Here is a 21,670-nt window from a genome sequence, read left to right as displayed (position 1 = left end):
TTTAACCACAGTGCAAATATTAGTCCTAATAGCTTATAATGAAAAACTTCACAGTAAAGTGAGAACTTGAACTCTGCTGGCTAAATGCCACCCTCTCCATATCTTGATGGGAGGAAAGGTATGCTAGTTAGTATTTTTTGATTGCAAAAATAAGACACTCCTTTAGGTAATCTAAATAATATTTGGTAGTTAGGATGAAGATACAAAATATAAATAAGGAAAATGACAATTTCAAGGAACCCAGAGCTCATCATATTGAGGTACCAGAGATGATTTAAGGCTCAAGACAATATTAGAAAGAAGATCTTATCACCTGTCAGCCCCAGAAAGTTGTCAGTTAACCAATATTTGCTTTCCAAACTGACTTTTATTATGTGCAAATTTTGAACTCTACCCTTTACTTTTTCTATCACTTGGTTTCTGCTGATTCATACATCTGGCAATTATTTTCATCTGAGATGTTCAGTAACACTTGAAACAGGGCATTTCTTAATTGTGCAACCTCTTGGGGCGCCTGGGTGGCGCAGTCGGTTAAGCGTCCGACTTCAGCCAGGTCACGATCTCGCGGTCCGTGAGTTCGAGCCCCGCGTCAGGCTCTGGGCTGATGGCTCAGAGCCTGGAGCCTGTTTCCGATTCTGTGTCTCCCTCTCTCTCTGCCCCTCCCCCGTTCATGCTCTGTCTCTCTCTGTCCCAAAAATAAATAAACGTTGAAAAAAAAAATTGTGCAACCTCTTTCACACATTGCACAATATTGATTGGACCGCAGCCACTACATGCCTATACACACACTGGTTATCGTGACAACCAAAGTACCCCCAACACTTTGTCAAACTCCCCTAGAGGGCGATATCTCTCCTCCCCACACTCCAGGAAGAACTACACAGGGCAATATGAGCTTTCTGTCTCTTCTCTGGCTAACAAATGGCTAGCTGTCATAATATGGAACAAGTAGGAGTTGTTCTACAAATATCGGTTACAATTCACATCACATTTCTTTGATTAAATAAAAATAAAGAGACCAAAGCCTTAATACATAATCTAACAATAGTGTTCCTAGGTATTCACCAAATTGACTTGAAAACTATGTTCGTATAAAAAAATCTTCACACAAAGGACACGAAAAGATGCTCAATATCATTAGTTACTAAAGAAATGCAAATCAAAACTCTGATAACATATCCCTTTATATCCATTAATATGTGTGTATATTAATTAAAAAATGGACATTTAAAGTATTGGTGAGGATGTGGAGAAATCAAAACTTTCACACATTGCTGGTGGGAATTTAAAATGGCACAACTGTTTTGGAATAAGAGCTTGGCAGCTCTTCAATGAGTCAAACATAGAGTTACCATATGATCCAGAAATTCCGGTCCTAGGTATATACTCAAGATGAATGAAAACATTCGTTCATACAAAAACTGCACATAAATGTTTATAGCAGAACTATTCTTAATAACCAAAAAGTGGAAATAACCCAGGTGTCCATTAATAGATGAAGGAATAAACCAAGTGTGCTATACTGATATAATGGAATATTACTCAGACAAAAAGAGGAATTAGTATTCATACATGCTACAACATGAATGAATTATGAAAACATTATAGGTTAAAGTAGTCAGACAAAAGGTAACATGTATGATTACATTCATATGAAATGTCAAGATAGGCAAAGACATAGAGACAGAAAGTAGATTAGTGGTTGCCAGGGTTAGGAGTAAGAGAGAATAGGGACTAGGTGTCAATGGTTACACTAAAATTATTCAGGAATTAGTGGTGATGGTTGTCCAACATTGTGAATGTACTTAAAAATACACACACACACACACACACACACACACACACGCACACACATATGAAAGGATAAATTTTACGGTGTATGAATTATATCTAAATAGAAATTTTAAGATAAAGCCCAAAATAAATATTGCACATAAATGTTTATACAAGCTTCATAATCACCAAAGCTGGAAGCAATCAAGATGCCTTTCAGTAGGAGAAAGGTTAAACAAACTGTGGTATATCTAAGTAACAGAATACTATTCAGTGATAAAAATAAGTGAGCTACAAGCCATATAAAAATATTTATGAATCTTACATGCATATTACTAAGTGAAAGATGCCAGGCTGAAAAGGCTACATACTATATGATTCCATTTATATGACATTCTGGAAAAGGCAAAACTATAGAGTTGGTAAACATGCCAGCAGTTATGGGTTCTAGAAGAAGAAAAGTTTCAATAGACAAACTACAGGAGATATTTTAGGGCAATTAAACTCTTCTGTATACTAATAGTAGGTACACTACATAACGAAATTGTTAAAAACCCATAGAACTTTATAGCATAAATAGCAAACTTTAATATATACAAATTAAAAAGAAATAATTTAGGAAATTAATAAATTCCAGGAGGCAATGCAAACTATGACAAAAGAATCTAATTGTATTACAAATACATGAAATAACCTCACTGAAGGGAGTAGGGGGACAGGTGCTGACCAAAGCAAAAGTGGAAATTCGTAGTCTATAAAACTAAAGGCAAAAGTAACTGTATATAAGCATTGTAGTATAATTGGTAAAATTGCTTCCCATACAGTTTTGGGGTAACAATTCTGGTACTGTCATACATGTACACTGAAACTGAATAAGTAAGTAAGGATTGTGGGAACCAGATTTCTTACTATTGGCATAGGAGGTTACAGAAAAGAAAGAAGAGAAGGTTAGAATGATCAATATTGTAATGGATTAGAGATAGAAACATTAGTAGGAACTCATATTTAATTTTATATAGTCACAGATGAATACATATGAAAATATTTGTAGACATTTACATATGTAAGGGTTAGCATGCACACATATATTTTCTTGTTCTATCTGCTGAGAAGGCCTAGAAATAATGACACTCTACTAGCAATAAGTACACCTAGTATACAAATATTGGTCTCTAATAGCATTTTCCAATAAAAGGAACTAGGGATCCTTGGAGAAATGATTGCTTCCAGAATTGGTGCAGGGAATAGAGTTTGGAACATCTTGTAGTGCCAGAAAGTGAGAAAGTGCTAGAACACATACACATACATTGTTATTAACTGAATGTTTGTGTCTCCCCAAAGTTCATATATTGAATTCCTAATCCTCAATGTGATAATATTTACAGATGAAGCCTTTGAGAGATAATTAGGTTTAGATGATGGTGGGGCCCCATGATGAGATTAGTATCTTACAAGCTTGTGTGTGCTCCCTCCCTCTCTCTCTGAATCTCTCATTCTCTTAATCTCTTTCTCTCTCCACCATATGAAAATATAGTGAGAAGGCAGTCATCTGTAAGCCAGGAGAGAGCCTTCACTGAAGAACTGAATGAGCTGGAATTTTGATCTTGGACTTCCAAGTCTCTAGAAACACAAGAAATAAATTCCTGTTCGTTAAGCCAACCAGTCTATGGTATTCTGTTATAGCAGCCTGAGTGGACCAACACACGCATGCGCGCGCGCGCACACACACACACACACACACACACACACACACACAAATGGTATTTCAAAGCAATCCTGAAAAAGTTCCCAATCTCTAATGCTGGAGCAATTTGAGCAACAAAATATATAATGTAGTAGTGGACTATAACCCAAAATACAAAATAAATATCCATTATATCCATAATATAAGTAAATGACTGAAGAAGTAAATACATGGGGGAGAATTAAAAAAAGAGTTCCCATGCAGAAAAATTCCAAATAATTTATATAGATTTTCAACTTTCAAGGAGGGGGAGCATAACTCCTTATCCTCTGTTCCTTTCCTCCTATCCAAATCCTGTCTCTTTATTTCAAAGTATAGATCAAATCCAACCTTCTTTTATATAATTCTCTACCTGTTCACTCCTCCATACAACCATTGATCTTTCCCTTTTTCAAGCAAGTGTGAATTTCTCATAATGATTTCTTTCCAAAAGAATAAGCAAACAACAACAACAACAACGACAACAACAACAACACACACATGGTATGGAAAGAGAGAAAGAAAAAAAAGAGTAACTTTATAGGGAAGAAACCTGACAAACACTATCTCAGCCATGTGATCAAGTTTAATATCAAAAGTGATAAGTCACATGGTGGATAGCAGATACTCTGATATGATGCTATGAGAATGGCACTTTACCTTTGTGGTCTACTTACCCAAAACTCTTAACCCGGCGTAATCATGAGAAAAACATCAGACAAGTCCTAATTAAGGGACATGCTACAAAATATCTGGCAAGCGCTCCTCAAAATTGTTAAGATCAACAAAAATAAAGACAATCTGAGAAACTACCAGAGCCAAGAAGAATCTATGGAAATATGCCAGCTAAATGTAGTATGGTATGCTTGATGGAATTCTGCAATAATAAAAACCATTAGGTAAAAACTAAGGAAACATGAATGAAGTAGGACCCTTAGTCAATCATGGTGGACCAATATTGGTTCAATAATTTGGCATATGTACCATACTAATATAAGATGCTAATAATAATGGAAACAGGGGCGCCTGGGTGGCTCAGTCAGTTGGGCGTCCAACTTTGGCTCAGGTCATGATCTCACAGTTCATGGGTTTGAGCCCCGCATTGGGCTCTGTGCTGACAGCTCAGAGTCTGGAGCCTGTTTCAGATTCTGTGTCTCCCTCTCTCTCTGCCCTTCCCCTGTTCATGCTCTGTCTCTGTCTCAAAAATAAATAAACATTAAAAAAATTAAAAAAAATAATGGAAACTGGATGTAAGATATATGGTAACTCTCTGAACTATCTTTGGAACTTCTGTATATCAAAAACTATTCTAAAATAAAAAGTTTATAAAAAAGTTTATAATATAAAAGAAAAGGCCAAGCTTGTACCATACCATCATTAGACTGATCTTCCATTGTATGCTCTATTATTTTTCTTAGAATTCCTGTCCTGACTGCATAAACCCTTCGATGGCTGTGGCTCCAATGTAAGTTAACCTTCCTTTTGCCTGGCTTAGCTGTGAGGGGCATTTACCAAGATCCTTAAAACAGTGGAAATTAGTGCTCAGTCTTCTTAGGAAACCATGGAGGCTTCTCCTTCTAAGAGTCTATATACTCCACCCTATGGAAGCTGCACTCACTTTTTTCCCCACCACTCCTTCCCATTTCCCACTCAGAACTGAGGACCAACTCTCACTCTCATCCCACCTCCAAAACATAAGGTTTCCACTATCACTGCCACTTTCTCTCAGAAAATATGGATTCATATCTCAAGAAGCGCTTATTCATTTAAAAAGCCTTCTACCAGAATGACATCATAATCTATTTATCTATTTTTGTTTGATGGGCAGGAGGACTGGAAAATAACTCTTTAGAAACACAATGATAGGGCTTCCAGGAAACAGATGAAGGGAACGTAGAAATGACATTCACAATTAATGAGTCACCTTCCCCCAATAATTGATAAGGTGTTTCTTCAAAAGCAATAACCAAACAACAAATGAACAAATAACAATTCCCTGTCCTACCACCACCATATCTAAAAATACATAGTTAAATTTTATTCCTGGGAGCATCAGAACCTCTAAGTAAGACTCTAAGGTTGAGAATATGATTGGATCACATATTATTACAGGAGAATTTTTGGTTCATGATCCCAAATAAACACTGGACAATCAGGTAGTATTAGATAACATAGTTACATGGTGTTGAATATGACTACCTTATACAGAAGAAACCACTCATGAGGACTTGGTCAGCAGGTTACCCAATAATATTTTGATAAATTGGAGTATATTTTTCTTCTCCTTTCCTCATTTGTTTTTGCCTTTCCTGTATTCATTCAGTGTGATTATAGCCTAAGATGAAGGTTGGTAAATAAAACATGAGTAAAAAGTTGAATTTTAGTTTTTTAATTTCAAAATCTAAGGTCCAAGAACAAGGTTATGTTACATCATAAGATTTGGGAGCAAATGTGATCCGTCAAGTTCTTCACTCCTCATCCAACCTATCAAGGATGAAAAATTAGTCACTTGTAGGTTTCTGAGAAAAGAACATGATCCCTGCCTGTTTTACAATCCCTCACCCTCACCCCAGCCCTGACAAATTCCCACTGTGGCCAGAAGAGCAGAATAATGTGTTCTCTATGCCCCATAGAAGAAAGAGCAGGATGCTCTGGAGGCCTTGTCTTCAGGAAAGAGAAGCAGAATGTACTTACATACATGGACCAGTGAGCAGAAAAGATCATGGCCATATCATCATTCATCGCACAGAAAAATGAAAATGACCAAAGACCAGGTATCTACTTTCCTGAGACTTTGGCACTTTATTAACCCCCTAGAATTTAGAAACAACTCTGGGAGAAAGGGAGAAGTAGCTTTAAATTTGCTGAGATTTTGACTTCTCCATTTGGTTAATTAAGGATTCAAAAGAAAAATTAGGTTCAAATTATAAAATAAAGTTGTATTTCTGGTGAACCTAAGTCTGAAGTCCAAGGTTAGTAACTATCACATTTTTATCAACACTTGAGAAAAGGGAAGAGGATGCCTTTCTTGATAATCCTAACTTTGAGAAACCTCTGTTAAGTATAAAGCCAGAAGAATTACATTAAAGGAAGAAGTTGAGAAAGATTAGTTATATAAAATATCCCACGTGTTTCTTTACATTTCTAAAACCCTTGCAATTAGGCAGGGTGCTGTAACTTGTTCTGGCCATTGGACTATGTGTGAAAACGACATGTGTCATTTCTGGTTTAAGTGGGTCATTGCTCAGGTAAAAACTCCCTGAATCTTCATAATGTGCTGCAGTGACTGAGGAGGTCATAGGTTCTGCAATCAAAAGAAAGTGGAGCTTCTGGAAATCTAGGACCTACATTCTATATAGAGCAGATTGTCCCTGCCCACTCAAATAGGATATGTAGTATGAGCAAGACATAAACCTTTGTAGTATTAAGTCTCTGAAGTTTCTGTAGTAATTTGTTATTGCAGCATAGCCTAGCCTATACTTACAAATATATCATTGAATACTCAACATTTAGAATAACATGAATCTACTAAATGTCATATTTTGTGTTAAATAAAAGAAAATCAGATTATAAATTAAGGTTATTAAAATAATACCAGTTGTGTAAAACAATTGTATAAATTGACATAGATAAAAACACTGACGGCAGAATTACTAGTACTTTATATTTCCTCTCTTACTTTTTTGTTTTCATTTTTCTTATCACACATTTAGAGAAAAAAATAAAAATGTGATAAAAAAATGATCACCTGGGGCGCCTGGGTGGCTCAGTCGGTTAAGCGTCCAACTTTGGCTCAGGTCATGATCTTGCGGTCTGAGGGTTCAAGCCCCATGTTGGGCTCTGTGCTGACAGCTTAGAGCCTGGAGCCTGCTTCGGATTCTGTGTCTCCCTCTCTCCCTGCCCCTCCCCCACTCATGCTCTTTCACCATCTCTCAAAAATGAATAAACGTTAATTTTTTTAAATGATCATCTATACCTCAAAACCTAACTAGTAGAAAAACAAGATATGTATTATATGTAGTCTTAGGTATTTAATAGGAGGTAGGGTAAATTTTTTTCTTTCATATTAACGCTAAGGTTTTCAGGGGCACAATCTCTGAATTTCCATGACTTGATAACTTTATTAAAATGTCAATTTGAAGCTACAATCATTTGTTGAGCATTTATTCAGTCTTCTACAATGTGTATTGTATGTTCTTAAAGATAAGAAAGAAATAATCAGTTAATGGATTATTACATTAAAAATTCTAGGGGCGCCTGGGTGGCGCAGTCGGATAAGCGTCCGACTTTAGCCAGGTCACGATCTTGCGGTCCGTGAGTTCGAGCCCCGCGTCAGGCTCTGGGCTGATGGCTCGGAGCCTGGAGCCTGTTTCCGATTCTGTGTCTCCCTCTCTCTCTGCCCCTCCCCCGTTCATGCTCTGTCTCTCTCTGTCCCAAAAATAAATAAACGTTGAAAAAAAAAAATTAAAAAAAAAAATTCTACCTGGTGACAAAGACTTAAACGAGCAAGGATTCGTATACAATGGCACAGAAACACAACTCTCCTTCTTCATTCTACTATGTATGTTAAGTAAAGTACAGAGTTGAAAGTATAAGCATAGTAATTTCTCACAGCAAATTTGATATATTGTGGTAGAATCTCAGGCTGGATCTTTAGGTGCTTAAACAGGATGACCAAATCACAGTATACTGGGATTTAAAGAGATTTCATGTAACATTAATAAAAAAAAAATAGGCTGTGGAGTTGGAAATATCTAGGTTCAGCCTGAAACCTTGATAATTCTGGCAGTGTGACTTTTGTCAAGGGACTTAAACTCCCGAAGGCCCAATTTTCTCTATTGTAAAACAAGCAACATAATAGCCCCCCAGATAAAGTATTGAATGAGATAGTGAATAAATACACTTAATGCAGTACAGTAATTTCTCAATAAATGGTAGCTCTTTTTATTACTCAGGCCAACCATGTAGTTTTACTCATGAAAAAAAAAAAAACACAAGTTCAAGGTTTGGGGAATTGAACAAAGTCTAAATTAACTCTTAATATACTTGAAAAATAGTATTAAATGTACTAAGTACCCCAGCAAACATATAGAATTAACATATATGGGAAAATAGACTATGAAAGGTAATCATTATTTAATTTTCCAACCAGGGATTCTCAGAACGTGCCTATATCTTTTGATTTCACTTTCTGTTTCATACTATTCAGTCACTTCCTTTTTGATCGACTTTATCATGTCAAATGAATGGAAATTTCTCTGGTTGTAAGCTTTTGTTGTACCGTTCATGGTTTAGGGTACATAGTACAGCAAATTATGGTAGTCAGTAGCAAAATAAGGACACTAGAACTACAGATGGTCAGGGGAAGTATTTCTAGGGTAAGAAGCCAGGTGAGATTTTGCAGTAAGAAGCAGGACATGGCTCCATGGAAGTAGAAAATGAAGAGAGAGAATAAGAATAGAGTTGTTGAACAAGAGTTATGGAGATGGTGACATTTTTTCTCCCATCTACAATAGCATTACTCACACTGGTAATCTATCTACTATCAGGTAACTAGAAACCAAACAAGGTCAGGGATGAGAAAAATGTACTAATCACAGGGATTACTGAGAGAAGTATCATGGAGAGGGAGAATAAATGAGTTAAATGATTTGAAAGACTAGATTTGGTGTTGAGAAAAATGGACAACAATCCAGATGAGGACAACAATATAAGAAAAACAAGACTGAGATGAAAGGAGACTTCGACTTGCATTTGGAGTAATGAGGATACTGCCCTAACTCTGTCCTTATTAGTCTTTCTATTCTCCTTCAGGATTGTCAACACCATGGCATTTGAGAATGACAGGAATAGCTGTTTTATGACAAATGGATCTGACCAAAAAGAAATGAGTATGAGAGCACCGACATAGCTCACATACGCCACAAACAACTGTCTTCAGCCAGTAAGCCACCCAATTGTGCAAAACTCAAACTAATGATTGTGAGGTGAAAGGTCCTATTGTCACATTTCTGATCACCAAGACTTTTCATGTTTCCTAAACTCTTTTCCTTAATATTCTACAGTGTGTTTATTTTCATGGCTATAAAGTTGTACTCAGATTTGCAGTGATATTTACTACCAAATTGCAGAGTATTTTAACTGATGTTCGTTCAAATCAATTCTGGAGAAACTTTCCAGCCAAGGGAATTGCAAGCTAGCTGGTTGACATTGGAGGTCAAATACTCCAGGGTATGGGTCTCAAATCACTTAATTCTTCACAGCAAATTAGAAATGGGACTCCAGCTGGTGCTAAAGAATAAGACAGACTTGCTGTATAAGGACAAGCTGCTGCTTGGATTTTGAGTCTTTATATTCCTAAAATAAAAAAATTTGAAACTCAATTTCCCTCCCCCAATCTCATTCTTTCAGAGTAAAAGCTTTCTTAACAACAGCAAAAATCTGGCCACCTGATTTCAATACATAAATCTTGCCAAGGTATAAAAATAAAATACGATTTAAGCAGCAACCTGTAATCTCCTGTTGACGACCAGCTGTGCCTCCTATTAGTATTAATGGAAGTTACACAGCCATAATAAGAAGGAGGGGAAAATGCCACCTTATGCTTTTTGCACACCTTAACATTTTTACAGCAAGTCTGATTACAAGGGTTTACTTGAGCGCAATTAAACACTGATTGATTACTAAGTACAATTTGTATTCCAGGCAACATGCAAATGGCAATGAAATTCTCAGACAGGGAATGGAATAAATTCTTCTCACATCAGAGAGTGAATCACATTCTTTAAGCATAAAGTATTTTCTTATATGAAGAAAGGAGGCTCACCTATAAGTTTTTTTATAATATATTTTTATCCAAGACAATAAGCCTTGATTCGTTTTAGAAAGAATAAGTGATATGATTTCTGCAAATTGTACTTCCCACTTCACCTCCAGACTACAGTTCTCTTTCCATGACGGTAACCTATAAGGATGGGAAGCATAATATTCAGTCACAAATACACTGACTTTGGCTATAGTTGCAACTATAAACAATATTTTTTTTCATCAGATTTTACCATTGCAGAAATAATGTCTACTTTCAAATTGAAAGTGAAGTGAAAGGTTGATTTATTAAATGTCTATCATGTGCCAGACACTATTCTAGGTACGGGCAATACAGTAGAGAATAAAAAAGTCAACAGTCCTTGATCACAGTACTCATGATATGGAAGGAGAAGCTGACAATAAGCAAGTATACAAATACAGATATAATGTCACTGTGTATGCAGCAAAGAAAAATATTCAGAAGAAAGAGAATGACATTGATATGTATGTTTGTCTATGCATGTTCGGGAGAAAATGACAGAAAGAGAGAATTTACAGCTTTATACTTGCTATTCCCTATGTGTAGAAAATCCTGATGCAACATTGCTGAATGGTCACCTGTTCTGTATCATGTTGGTGTTAATCCAAGGACAAAGAATAGAAAGAGCTGCGAATTTGGTATATTGGACAAATGGTTAAGTCCAGAGTGGTTGAAGTGGCATGAACTGGAAAAGAAAGGGAGGGAATGAAATCAGAGATATAGGGATATTCAGAAAGGTCAGGCCTTATAGACCATTCTAAGGAATGTGGAATTTACTTAAGTTTCAATGAGAAGCCTTGATAGTTTTTTTTTTTAATTTTTATTTTATTTTTGAGAAACAGAGAGGGAGAGAGCACGAGAGGGGACAGAGGATCTAAAGCAGGCTTTCTGCTGACAGCAGAGAACCTGAATGCAGGGCTCGAACCCACAAACAAGGAGATCTTGACCCAAACAGAAGTCACTGCTTAACCGAGTCATCTAGGTACCCCTTGATAGGCTTTGAACAAGGGAGTATTATTATTTAGATAGGATTTTAACCACCCATCTAGTTGCTATATGTATGTTAAGGGATACATTATAAATGTGATCTACCTTGGAATATGTATTCTTCCTGAAAAACTGGCTGATGTATCACTGTTTTCACTTCTTTAAAAAAATTTTTTTAATGTTTTATTTAATTTTGAGACAGACAGAGACAGAGCATGAGCAGGGGAGGGACAGAGAGAGAGGAGTCACAGAATCCAAAGCAGGCTCCAGGCTCTGAGCTATCAGCACAGAGCCTGATGTGAGCCTTGAACCCAGGAACCTCTGAGATAATGACCTGAGCCAAATATGGATGCTTAACCAACTGAGCCAAGTGCCCCTGTTTTCACTTCTTGACAATGGAAGGTAAAAGAGAAACTGCAGTTAATATTCTTATAATCAGATGTGTTTAAAAATAAAAGCCAGAAATTGTTACTGCTTAATGTATTGTTATAAGTAGCAGAGAAAGCTGGAAGGAAAGTAAGGAAAGAGTGATATCTATAAAACAAAAAATTAGGAAAGACAGCTTGAGATCCTATTGTCCAGAAGCTTGCCTTTCTCTGGCAGGGATACATGGTTGTTTATGTCCTTTTTGCAGATTTCCAGGTATAAATGCTTAATATCTTACTTAGTAGTCAATGCTAATGTTTTATTACTTTGGTATAGAAGTTGTCTTTCTTATCTCCAATTAAACTGTCTCATAATTTATTAAGCCTATTTCCTGATCTGATGTCAAAATAGAAAACAATTGCTTGCTGTTACTATCAAAAAAAGCTTATATAAATATGAAAAAAATAAACTGAACTAGCTTTATCTTCTCTACATTAAATGATCTCAAATTCTTTCATCTATCTCTATTTTTATCACTTCAGCCACACTTTTCTTATTCTCAGAACAATCTATTTTCAAGTAGAATTTACTTCTTGCATCAATGCATGATACAAGCTTTTTAGAAATTCATGTTATATGTTTAGCAATTTAGCTAAGTTCAAATGATGGGAGAAAGATGACACAGTATTTAACACATTATATTAGCATGAAAGTTTCTAATAGAGCTCATCATCTAGGCATGGATTTACTGTATGTACCAACCACAAATATATGTATTTACTTAGGATATAGTTGATACAGTCATATCTGTTTCTTATATGTAGTCATATATATGAAATGTTTCATATTATAGCACAGAAAAACCATGATAGAGATAATATGATTTCCCATACATCAGGATTATTATAGGTCACAGACAGAATAGAATAGAATAGGATAGAATAGAATAGAATAGATAGAATATAATGGAAGATAGCTAGCTAGCTAGCTAGATAGACAGATTCTGTGGGGGATCACAGGCTACTACTATATTTAAGGCCGAATAACAACATAGAAGTTATATTGAGTGAAAGAGTCCTGGGCAGGCTCAGTTACCTACAAATCTTGTGAAAATATGGTTAATCTTACTAAGCCTGTCTTCCTTACACTGTGATAATTAACATCAAGTCTAATGCACTGTTTAGCAAAGTAGGAACTTTAAAAGTGTCATTCTCTATGAAGAAAACTAAAAATGCACTTTATAAATTACAATGCAGTTAATACAAACTAAATCCACAAATTTCTCGTATTGTTTTAGTAATTCCTACAAAAAATTAGTCATCAGAAATTCCAATAAAATATATAAGAATGAATTTCTCTATGTTTAAATTCAGATTATTGTGATGATTAAATCAGAAATATTTGTGATGCCCTAGGTACACAATAGATGATCAACGAAGAGAGGTATTTTTATTAGCTCTAAGTAAAATTAATGATTAAGTATGCATGGTTCAACAGAGGACGCAACACAGCAATCAATGGTAGTTAAGGCTAGTACAGATGGGAAGGTGGCTCTGTCCATATACTCTAGTCATTCATTATCCAGCAACAACAAGTGTGGGCCAGGAAAATCTTTCCCTAAAACAATAGTGGATGCCAAGATCCTAACCGCTCAATACAATCTCTCAGAAAGAAACATTTGGTGGCCTTTAAATAGAAAGTATGATGCCAAAAGAATGATTTTGGTTCCATATTTTTTAATCTCCAAATTGCAAATAGTTGTGTTGAAAATGTTTATTGACTGAAAGAGGTATTATATTCTTTAGGGGGCCAAAGTCAATCCTGAAATATGTTAATGTTGTTATATCCTAATGGTGTTGCTGAGGGGGACAAAAAATATCAGAAAGCCCTTAAGAAACAAACTTTTGTGTGTGTGACACAGATGGCTGGAATAAATTATGGGCTCAATAAAAAGCAGTTCAATTTAGTTTAAAATCCATTTGGACATTTATCAAAGATCACATTGTGAAATGTATTTGCGCTACTTGGAAGAGTCATACTAATCAGCATCCCCCACCCCTCCACCCTACCCCACCTTCCAAAAAAAGGAAAAGAAGAAGAAGAAAAAAAAAAAAAAAAGAGTGGGAGTTCTTTCAATCGAAGCCTAAAAGAAGATTGTTGAAATTTATGAGTTCAGTGACGACAATAAACAGAGTAATAGACTGAAAAGTATACTGGGCAGATGTATATGTATATGCTGTATATGTATGTGTATGTATATGTATATGCATATGTACATGTATATGTATATACATACACGTAGACACACACATAACATCCAATGGCATAAACATGTAATATATTAGTTTCTAAAAGAATGTTAAAATATTTTATGATTGGTTATTTTGCCTAAGATACAAACTACCAATCATTCCCTTGCACTCTGCAAATTGAATGCAAATATTAAAAAAAAGACAAAGAACATTTTCAATAGATGGAGAAGATAATGCTCAGAATACTTGAAAAAATTAAAATTTAATGAAACTCTTTGCATATGTTTAAGACATGAAATAAGGAAATGTAAAATATTTTCAAATTTATTGAAAATATTCTAAGTATTTTACATGGGTAATTATACTTACCAAACACTGCCAAGTGAGTTGCTAAGACAAGAATGAGAACAGAAAATATGTTTCAGAGTAAGCCTCTAGCTTAGAGTTTCTCTGATTGGCATACATAATAAATTTCAATTTTTAAACATCAGAAGATGCACTGAAGCAAGTGCTACTTGAAAAGTACACAGACGGCTGAGTTTTAGTTCATTTGTTTGCTCGATCAACATATATTAGAGCACAGTTACTTATTTCCAGATATTATATAAACTGAAGGGTTCAAAGATCAATAAGATATAGTCCTTGCACTTGAACAATTCCTTTTAGTGGGGAGACAGACACACAAATGCATAATATTCAATATTAAATGATTGTATAGAAGTATAAAAAATGCTAAGGTATTATAACCTAGTAGCATTCATCCAAATACTTGTTGAGCATATACAATGTGCTAGGCATTGGTCCAGAGTGGGGATACAGCAGTGAATAAAAAACCCCTACAAAATTTACATTTAGGTAGGAAAATGTAGACAGTGAATAATCACATAATTAAAACAAATAGAATGTCAGTTTATATGAAGTACTATGAAGAAAAATAAATCAGGAATGTGGGGATAGTGAATGTAAGAAATGCAAGCTCCAATTTTAAAAGTGGTGGTCATAGAAGAACTTACCAAAAAGGCGAATTTTATGTAAATCCTCGAAGCTGATGACAAGGTAGCCATCAAAATATCTAGTAGAATGTCACTGGAGGCAGAGGAAGCAAGAAGCGGAAAAGCCTGTGTGGATGGAGTTAGAGTAAACAAAATTAGCGGAATTAGAAAGAGAAAATAAGCAGCTATATTATTGATATCTTACAGGCCACTATATGGAATTTTTTTCTACTGAGTGAAATGGCAAGCCATATAATGGGTTTGGAGAAAAAGACTGACAGGGTTATTGTTTTGGAAATTAAATAAATCACGGAAATGACTATTTTGTGATAGGACATTATTCAAACACTCAGATTACTTTGTCTAGTTAGATAATGCTTAAGTAGTTCTCACTATTTGCCAGCTTCTATATCTTAAAAAATTTTACCCAGGACTATGATGGTATTCATAATTCTATTTGCCAGGTCCCATAATGCTTAAAACTTTTCAACCAGGAAGGTGATGATATTAATAATTATTTTCATATAATGGATTATAGAACATTATAGATAATTTTGGGTTCAGTTTTTCATATAAAATACTTCATATATAAATTATAGAGTGCCTAACATGTGCCAAATACCATAGCATGAATAATAAGGGTCTTACATGCATATATACACATTTAAATTTATAAAAGGTAAATGTGCTTCTGTATTTGCTCATAATACAATGGAGTTTTAAAAATAACTTTTACTTTTCTTTACAATTAACTAATACATGTTTGTTAACATCCATGTATTTTTAAACCCTATAATCTCATATGCTGTTGGATAGATTGTCAGTATCTTTGATGTTAATATTCTACTACCTTATTTCTAAACACTGCATAAAATTGAATGAAACTGAATTGTATCGATTCATTACAGTTGTTAATCAGTCACCTTTTGTAGGAAATTTATGTTAGTACCTTTTTATTTTTTCACAAAGAACTTTGGAATGAGCCATATCTTAGGTTACTTTTGCATATAGCATAGTTGTTCTCTTAAGATGACAATATCAGAAATGAAGTTCTTAGGTCAAAGAAAATGCACACATTTAAAGTTTGGCTATATATTGCTGAACTGCTCTACCTATATACTGTACCAAGTGTTTACTCATTTTGAATATTATGAATCTGTTAATTTTATTACACTTTAATCACTCCTTAAAATATTTTTGCCAGTCTAATAGGTGAAAAAGCATATCTCACTTAATTGGCATTTCTTTGACTACTGCTTTGGTTGATAAAATTTTACTTATTTATTTATTTATTTATTTATTTATTTATTTATTTATTTATTTATTTAAACCACTTGTACTCTGAAGGGGAAAGGAATTGCCCATTAAGGCCTCTTTATTAAAAAAATTTTTTTGCTTTTAGTCTTTCTATACCCTCTGTCATAGTTAGAATAATAATAAATACTTGCTTCCTACATATTTATGTGCCTCCTATTACTAGGTACTGTGTTAGGCATGGAGCATAATAGGATAAGGCACACTCAAAATCACCAAGGACCTTACAGTCTAGGGAAGGTGGGGATCATGAAAACAAACTACAAGAACAGCATGTCATTTATTATTCAGATGATTAAAAATGTATCATTATAGCTTTATGTTGGAAAACAGAAATAGAGACACGACACTGATCAAGAAAGAAGTCTTTTTGGGGTGCAGGTTTTTCTTTCCAGATTGATTAAAAACAGAGGGCTCTGCTTCGTAAATGTAACAAAATATTAAATAACAATGTCATTGATCTATAGTAGAAAATTCACTATTTTGGTTTCCAATGACAAGAATGATTACTACCCTGGCTAGCATGTGGAGGAAATAATGGAGCCCATCCCCAGAAATCGCTTGCCTTGGTGGATTTTAAAACATTCACCCAAGTGAATATATGAATATGCATTACACATACACTGCAATCAGAGTGATACTTCAAAAATACATATTTGATCATGTCATTCCTCTGCTTTAAAAAAAAAACTTCCATGGCTTCCCAATACTTATAGGATAAAATCCAAAATCCTAAACTAAGGCTTAAACACTGTACGGCAACATTTTGGGTCAAGCACAGCAAGTATTCACTGCCTCAGCTCCACCTATCAGAGCTTCTTTTCCCTTCTATCAGGACACCTCTGGCCTAGAAGCCTTTGCACAGGTTACTTTCTTGCCTGGAATTATTTTGATCTCTTCCTTTTTGCCTTCTTAACTTTGTCTCTTAGATCTTAGCAGCAAGGGCATTTCCTCAAGAAGTCCTTCACTGATTTCCCAGGTCTGTCTTCTAGAACAGTCGTCTATTTTTCCTTGATATTGTTACTGACAGTAGATATTATATTATTGTATGATTACTTGACAAATGTTCACCTCCCTAAATCATCTTAAAGCTGCCTGAGCACAGAGCTCACTTCTAATTAGCTTACCATGGTGTCTCTGATGTTTTGTTGTTGTTGTTGTTATAACTAGTGCATATGGGAACACAGTTATTTGTGATATGAATAAATGTATGAACAAATACAGAAATATTTCAGCACACTGAAATAAATAAGACTTTATTATATGAGTCAATTTTTTATGTTCAGACATGTGGATAATTAAGTACATTTTACATGCAACATATTCTATCTGTTAAGTAACTTACAGTGGTGAAAATACAGCTTAGTCCTCTCAGTAGTGGACTCTGAGATAGCAATGTACATGCAGGAAGTTTATTAGGAAGCACTATCTGGATGAAGACTTTGGGGAGTAGGAGATGAAGCAAGGTGGACAGAAGGAGAAATTGAACTCTATTGCAATCCCAACAGATGTCTCAGAGGATCCCTCAAGGGATCTCTAAAGTTAGGATGGCCCTCAAAGATGTCTTGAATAGAAGCAAGTGCCAGGCCTTTATGGACCCACATCAGTCCTCATTGGATATCTACTACCCTGTGCAGAGGCATAATCTGCAGGTGAATGGCTCTTTAGTCAGGGACAATTTCCAAAGAGGGACCCAGCAGAGATCTGTCGGCCACCAACACTCCTAGCAGCTGTGGGAATTAGTATCTGAGTCCTGAGTGGATTGGGAGGAAGGATGAGATCTGTGAGGCACATCACTGGTATCCACTACAGATGACCAAAAGGAACAATAGTGAGTAATTTAAAGCAAGGTTCTGTCTCAATCCCCAATACAAATATACTTGAAACTATGAAATAATACAATTCCAGCAAGAAAACAAATTGAAAACTTTAAATGACAGTTGCTAGAATTACGGTGACTTTTGATGAGAGAAAAACAAGTCCAAAGAAAAGGCTTCGAGGTAATGAGGTAATTATTCATTCTAGAGGATATATTTTCCCCCACTTTAAGTCAGATAATGCTATCAACCTCCTATTCACACTGCATTTCACCCAAAATCATTCATGGTCAATCACAGACCAATAACTTTTTTGTAGAATATGAGCACCAGAGGGCATATCTTTACATTTTTAATATTTAACTAACATTACATGGCATTTTACAATTTACAAAATAACATACATCTTGACATTTAACTCTCATAACCCCATTCATGTTTAAACCACTTACTCAAAATCAGTACATGACAGTGTGTGTTTTAGGCTAGTGGCTTAAGGCTTGTGATAATAAGGGCAATGTCTTTAATATGTGCTGAGGTATCACTAAATGCCTGTCACGGTGCTTGAAGCAACAGCACTCAATAAATAACTATTGAATAAACTTCTGAGAGGGATTAGTAGTTTCGGTGCTACCTGTGCTTTTTTATGGCATTATATATATGCACATATATAATATATATGTAGCATCCATGTGTACGTGAGTGTGTGCTTATAAAGGACACATAGTATATGTAGTTGAATAAATTATACCAGGTTTATTACATATAATATGAACTAATATATACATTAGGGTCTTTTTGAGTAGGAATACTAGAGGTTTTTGGACCCAACTGATTTTTAGTCATTATCCTCTTGGTCAGTTTGGATAGGAGTTAATCTGGCCTTAGAAAGTCAGATGGGGTAAAATAAGTCTCATGATTAAAGTCTCACTTTTTGGGAGAAAAGCACCTTCCAAGGAATGTCTGGAAAAAAAAAAAAAAAGCTTAATGCTAGACTACAAGGGGAAAAAGAAAGCATATGGAAATCTGCATTTTTATTGTGTTTCTAAATTTGTGGTACTGTATAACTTTTCAGCAATGAAAGATGACTCATAAGTTTTCCTTCTGATTATAGTAATAATAATCATCATAATAATATTCATTCATGTAATGTAAACTATTAGGCTGAAATGCATTTTGGTGAATTTGTACACTATTAGATGAGCTATTTCTCCAAAGCCTACAAAAAAATTAATGTGGAACACCTGATATTTGACTGTGCTTCCAGATGGAGGGACAGCTTGACAAATGCCATCATAATTTACAACTTTTAAAAAGTGTGGTGTGAATGCATTTGCAGTAAGCTTTAAACAGCTTGGATTATTTACAGGTACAACTGTGTTTAATGTGGAATTTCAATGGATTTAAAATATTATTAGATCAATCACTGATCACAGAATATAGGTGTGGCATGTGAGCAATATTATTAAATGCTTTAATTAAATATCTTAGAACAGGGTACATCTGTTTGGGGAGGTTGGGGGGTGATAAAAAAGCATTTGAATTTTGAATTTTGTATTTGATTACTGAGTGTCACTGAAGAAGCTCTCACCCTTGGAAAGACAGCTATTTTGAACTTATCCTATGGTGGGTTAAGAGAATAATAATTACAAAAAGCAAATATGGAAATAAAGTGTCTAACTCGTAATGATAACTTGGATACTTATACCCATAAAACAACTAAAATATGGATTGCTAACTGATAAGACTTGCAGTAGAGTGCAATCTAAAAAAGCATATAAGTGTCTGTCTCTGGTGGTTAGAAATTGACTATGGAAGCTCTCAGGTTAAATTGGAGAAGGGATTATATATGGTATAATTATATATATACATATATATATATCTCATTCATATTATAAATATGTTACCTATGTATGCATGCATTTACCTTTTTTCTTTCCTAAACATATGTGTCTGTATGTACAGACACATATAAATATTACATACATTGTAATAGTATCATTATACATAATATATATATTATTCATATATTATAATTTATGTACATTATATGATATCCCCAGGAGGACACAGATGACTTTGGAGGTAGCTAAGGTATGGTTGTAGGAAGATTCAGGAACATCTGACTTTGGAACATTATTTCATGAAAAGCAAAGTAGTTTGACACATTTTAAGTAGAAATTCATTGACATATATTGTGATTTACTTCTCAGGAGTAAGTGGGAGATTGAGAAGAATACATGGTAAAGTGAAACTGAAGTTTCTGAAATGAACTGTTTAATGCATAAACCAACTTCAGGATCTACTATGTTCATTCACTCACCAATTATTCTTGGTCTCTTATGCTTCAGTCCTGGTCTAGGAGCTGACTATCCACTAGACAACAAGGTTTCTTTTCCTGAAGCTTACATTCTAAATGGAAGACAGATATTAAACAAGTCACATTTAAATAAATATGCAAATAAAATTTGATCAGGCTATGACAAAAAAGTAGGATGTCATAAAAGAGACTGGGGTGGGTCTAATCTTGTTCATTGGGATAGTTCAGGGAAGCCTTCTCTGAGACCTAAAGGATGCTTAGAATGGGAAGAGTCCCCCAAGTGGAGGACGTGTGTAAAGGGAGGAGAAATGGTTGGAAGAAGGGAAGATTACTTCGTGAATGGTACATAAAGAGTCATGGCAAAAATGGCTATAGGTGAGGTTGGAGAAGGGCAGGGCGGGTTATTAAGATGTCACTAGGAAGTTTGTATTTACTGAGTGCAATGCAAACCACTGAAGGATTTATTCATTCTGTTTGTGTGTGCGTGTGTGTGATGAGTCAATTAATACTTTTAAAAACTCAGTCTAGAGTGGAGAGGGGTAAGGTATGAGTAGAAGAGTGGAATACCACTGGATGGAGTGAAGGTGGAGAAATGAAGACACATTCCAAGATCCTTTAGGAGGTCGAAGTTTGAGAGCTTGGGGATGAATAAAATGTTTGAGAAAACATGATTTTACGGTTTCTATGTAACTCTCTAGTTTTTCTTAGCAGTACAATTTGATTCAAGAAAATGTATCCATTCTCTGTCTAGTAAATTCCAGGCTCTGGAAGGTAATCTAATGGTTTGTTTAAAGAAGTCTTCCCAAATCACTCAAGGTAGTGAGCATTTACACCCCAGTTACCCTTTTCCATTTCTCTTATCTTCTAAGCAGACATCACTGTTTCTTACTATTTTGCTACTTGCTTACTAGGAGTATAATCTTCGTGAGAGTGAGGTATTTCTCACTCTAGAAATATAATCTAGAAGACGGATTATATCCAGAGTACCTAACAATGGGTACATTGGAACTGTTCAATAAATATTTGTTGAATGAAATGATGAATGAACTAATGAAAGAATAACGATATGGAGGAAATACTTGAATCCAAGGTGCTCACAATCTAGCCAAGAGGATTAAGAAGGATGGTAAAAACCTTACTAGAAGTAAGCAGGTAGCGTTATGGGAGAAGAGAGGAGGAGGATGTATTTATCTAACCGGGAGAACAGAGGGAGGTCTGGAGACAGATATACTCAAAGATGAATGTTTTCTGGATTGAGACCATCTCTCAATGGAAATCA

General features: G+C 35.1%; 1 long non-coding RNA gene across 2 annotated transcripts in view; it reads right to left on the bottom strand.

Annotated features, from left to right (window-relative positions):
- LOC147578193 (uncharacterized) overlaps window positions 1-21,670 on the bottom strand; it is a 150,772-nt gene that overhangs the window by 97,174 nt on the left and 31,928 nt on the right. For both annotated transcript variants that reach the window (XR_015254907.1, XR_015254908.1), the window contains exons 2-3: window positions 20,395-20,483; window positions 14,962-15,066 (exon numbers count right to left, since the gene is read on the bottom strand). This is a non-coding gene — a long non-coding RNA (uncharacterized LOC147578193). The remainder of the gene's footprint in view (window positions 1-14,961; window positions 15,067-20,394; window positions 20,484-21,670) is intronic.

The sequence above is a fragment of the Puma concolor genome, chromosome C1 (genome assembly GCF_028749965.1).
Source record: "Puma concolor isolate L17-30 chromosome C1, mPumCon1.1.hap2, whole genome shotgun sequence".
Taxonomy (NCBI): Eukaryota; Metazoa; Chordata; class Mammalia; order Carnivora; family Felidae; genus Puma; species Puma concolor.
Note: the sequence above shows the minus strand (reverse complement) of the source record. Positions and strands in the feature narration are given on the sequence as shown.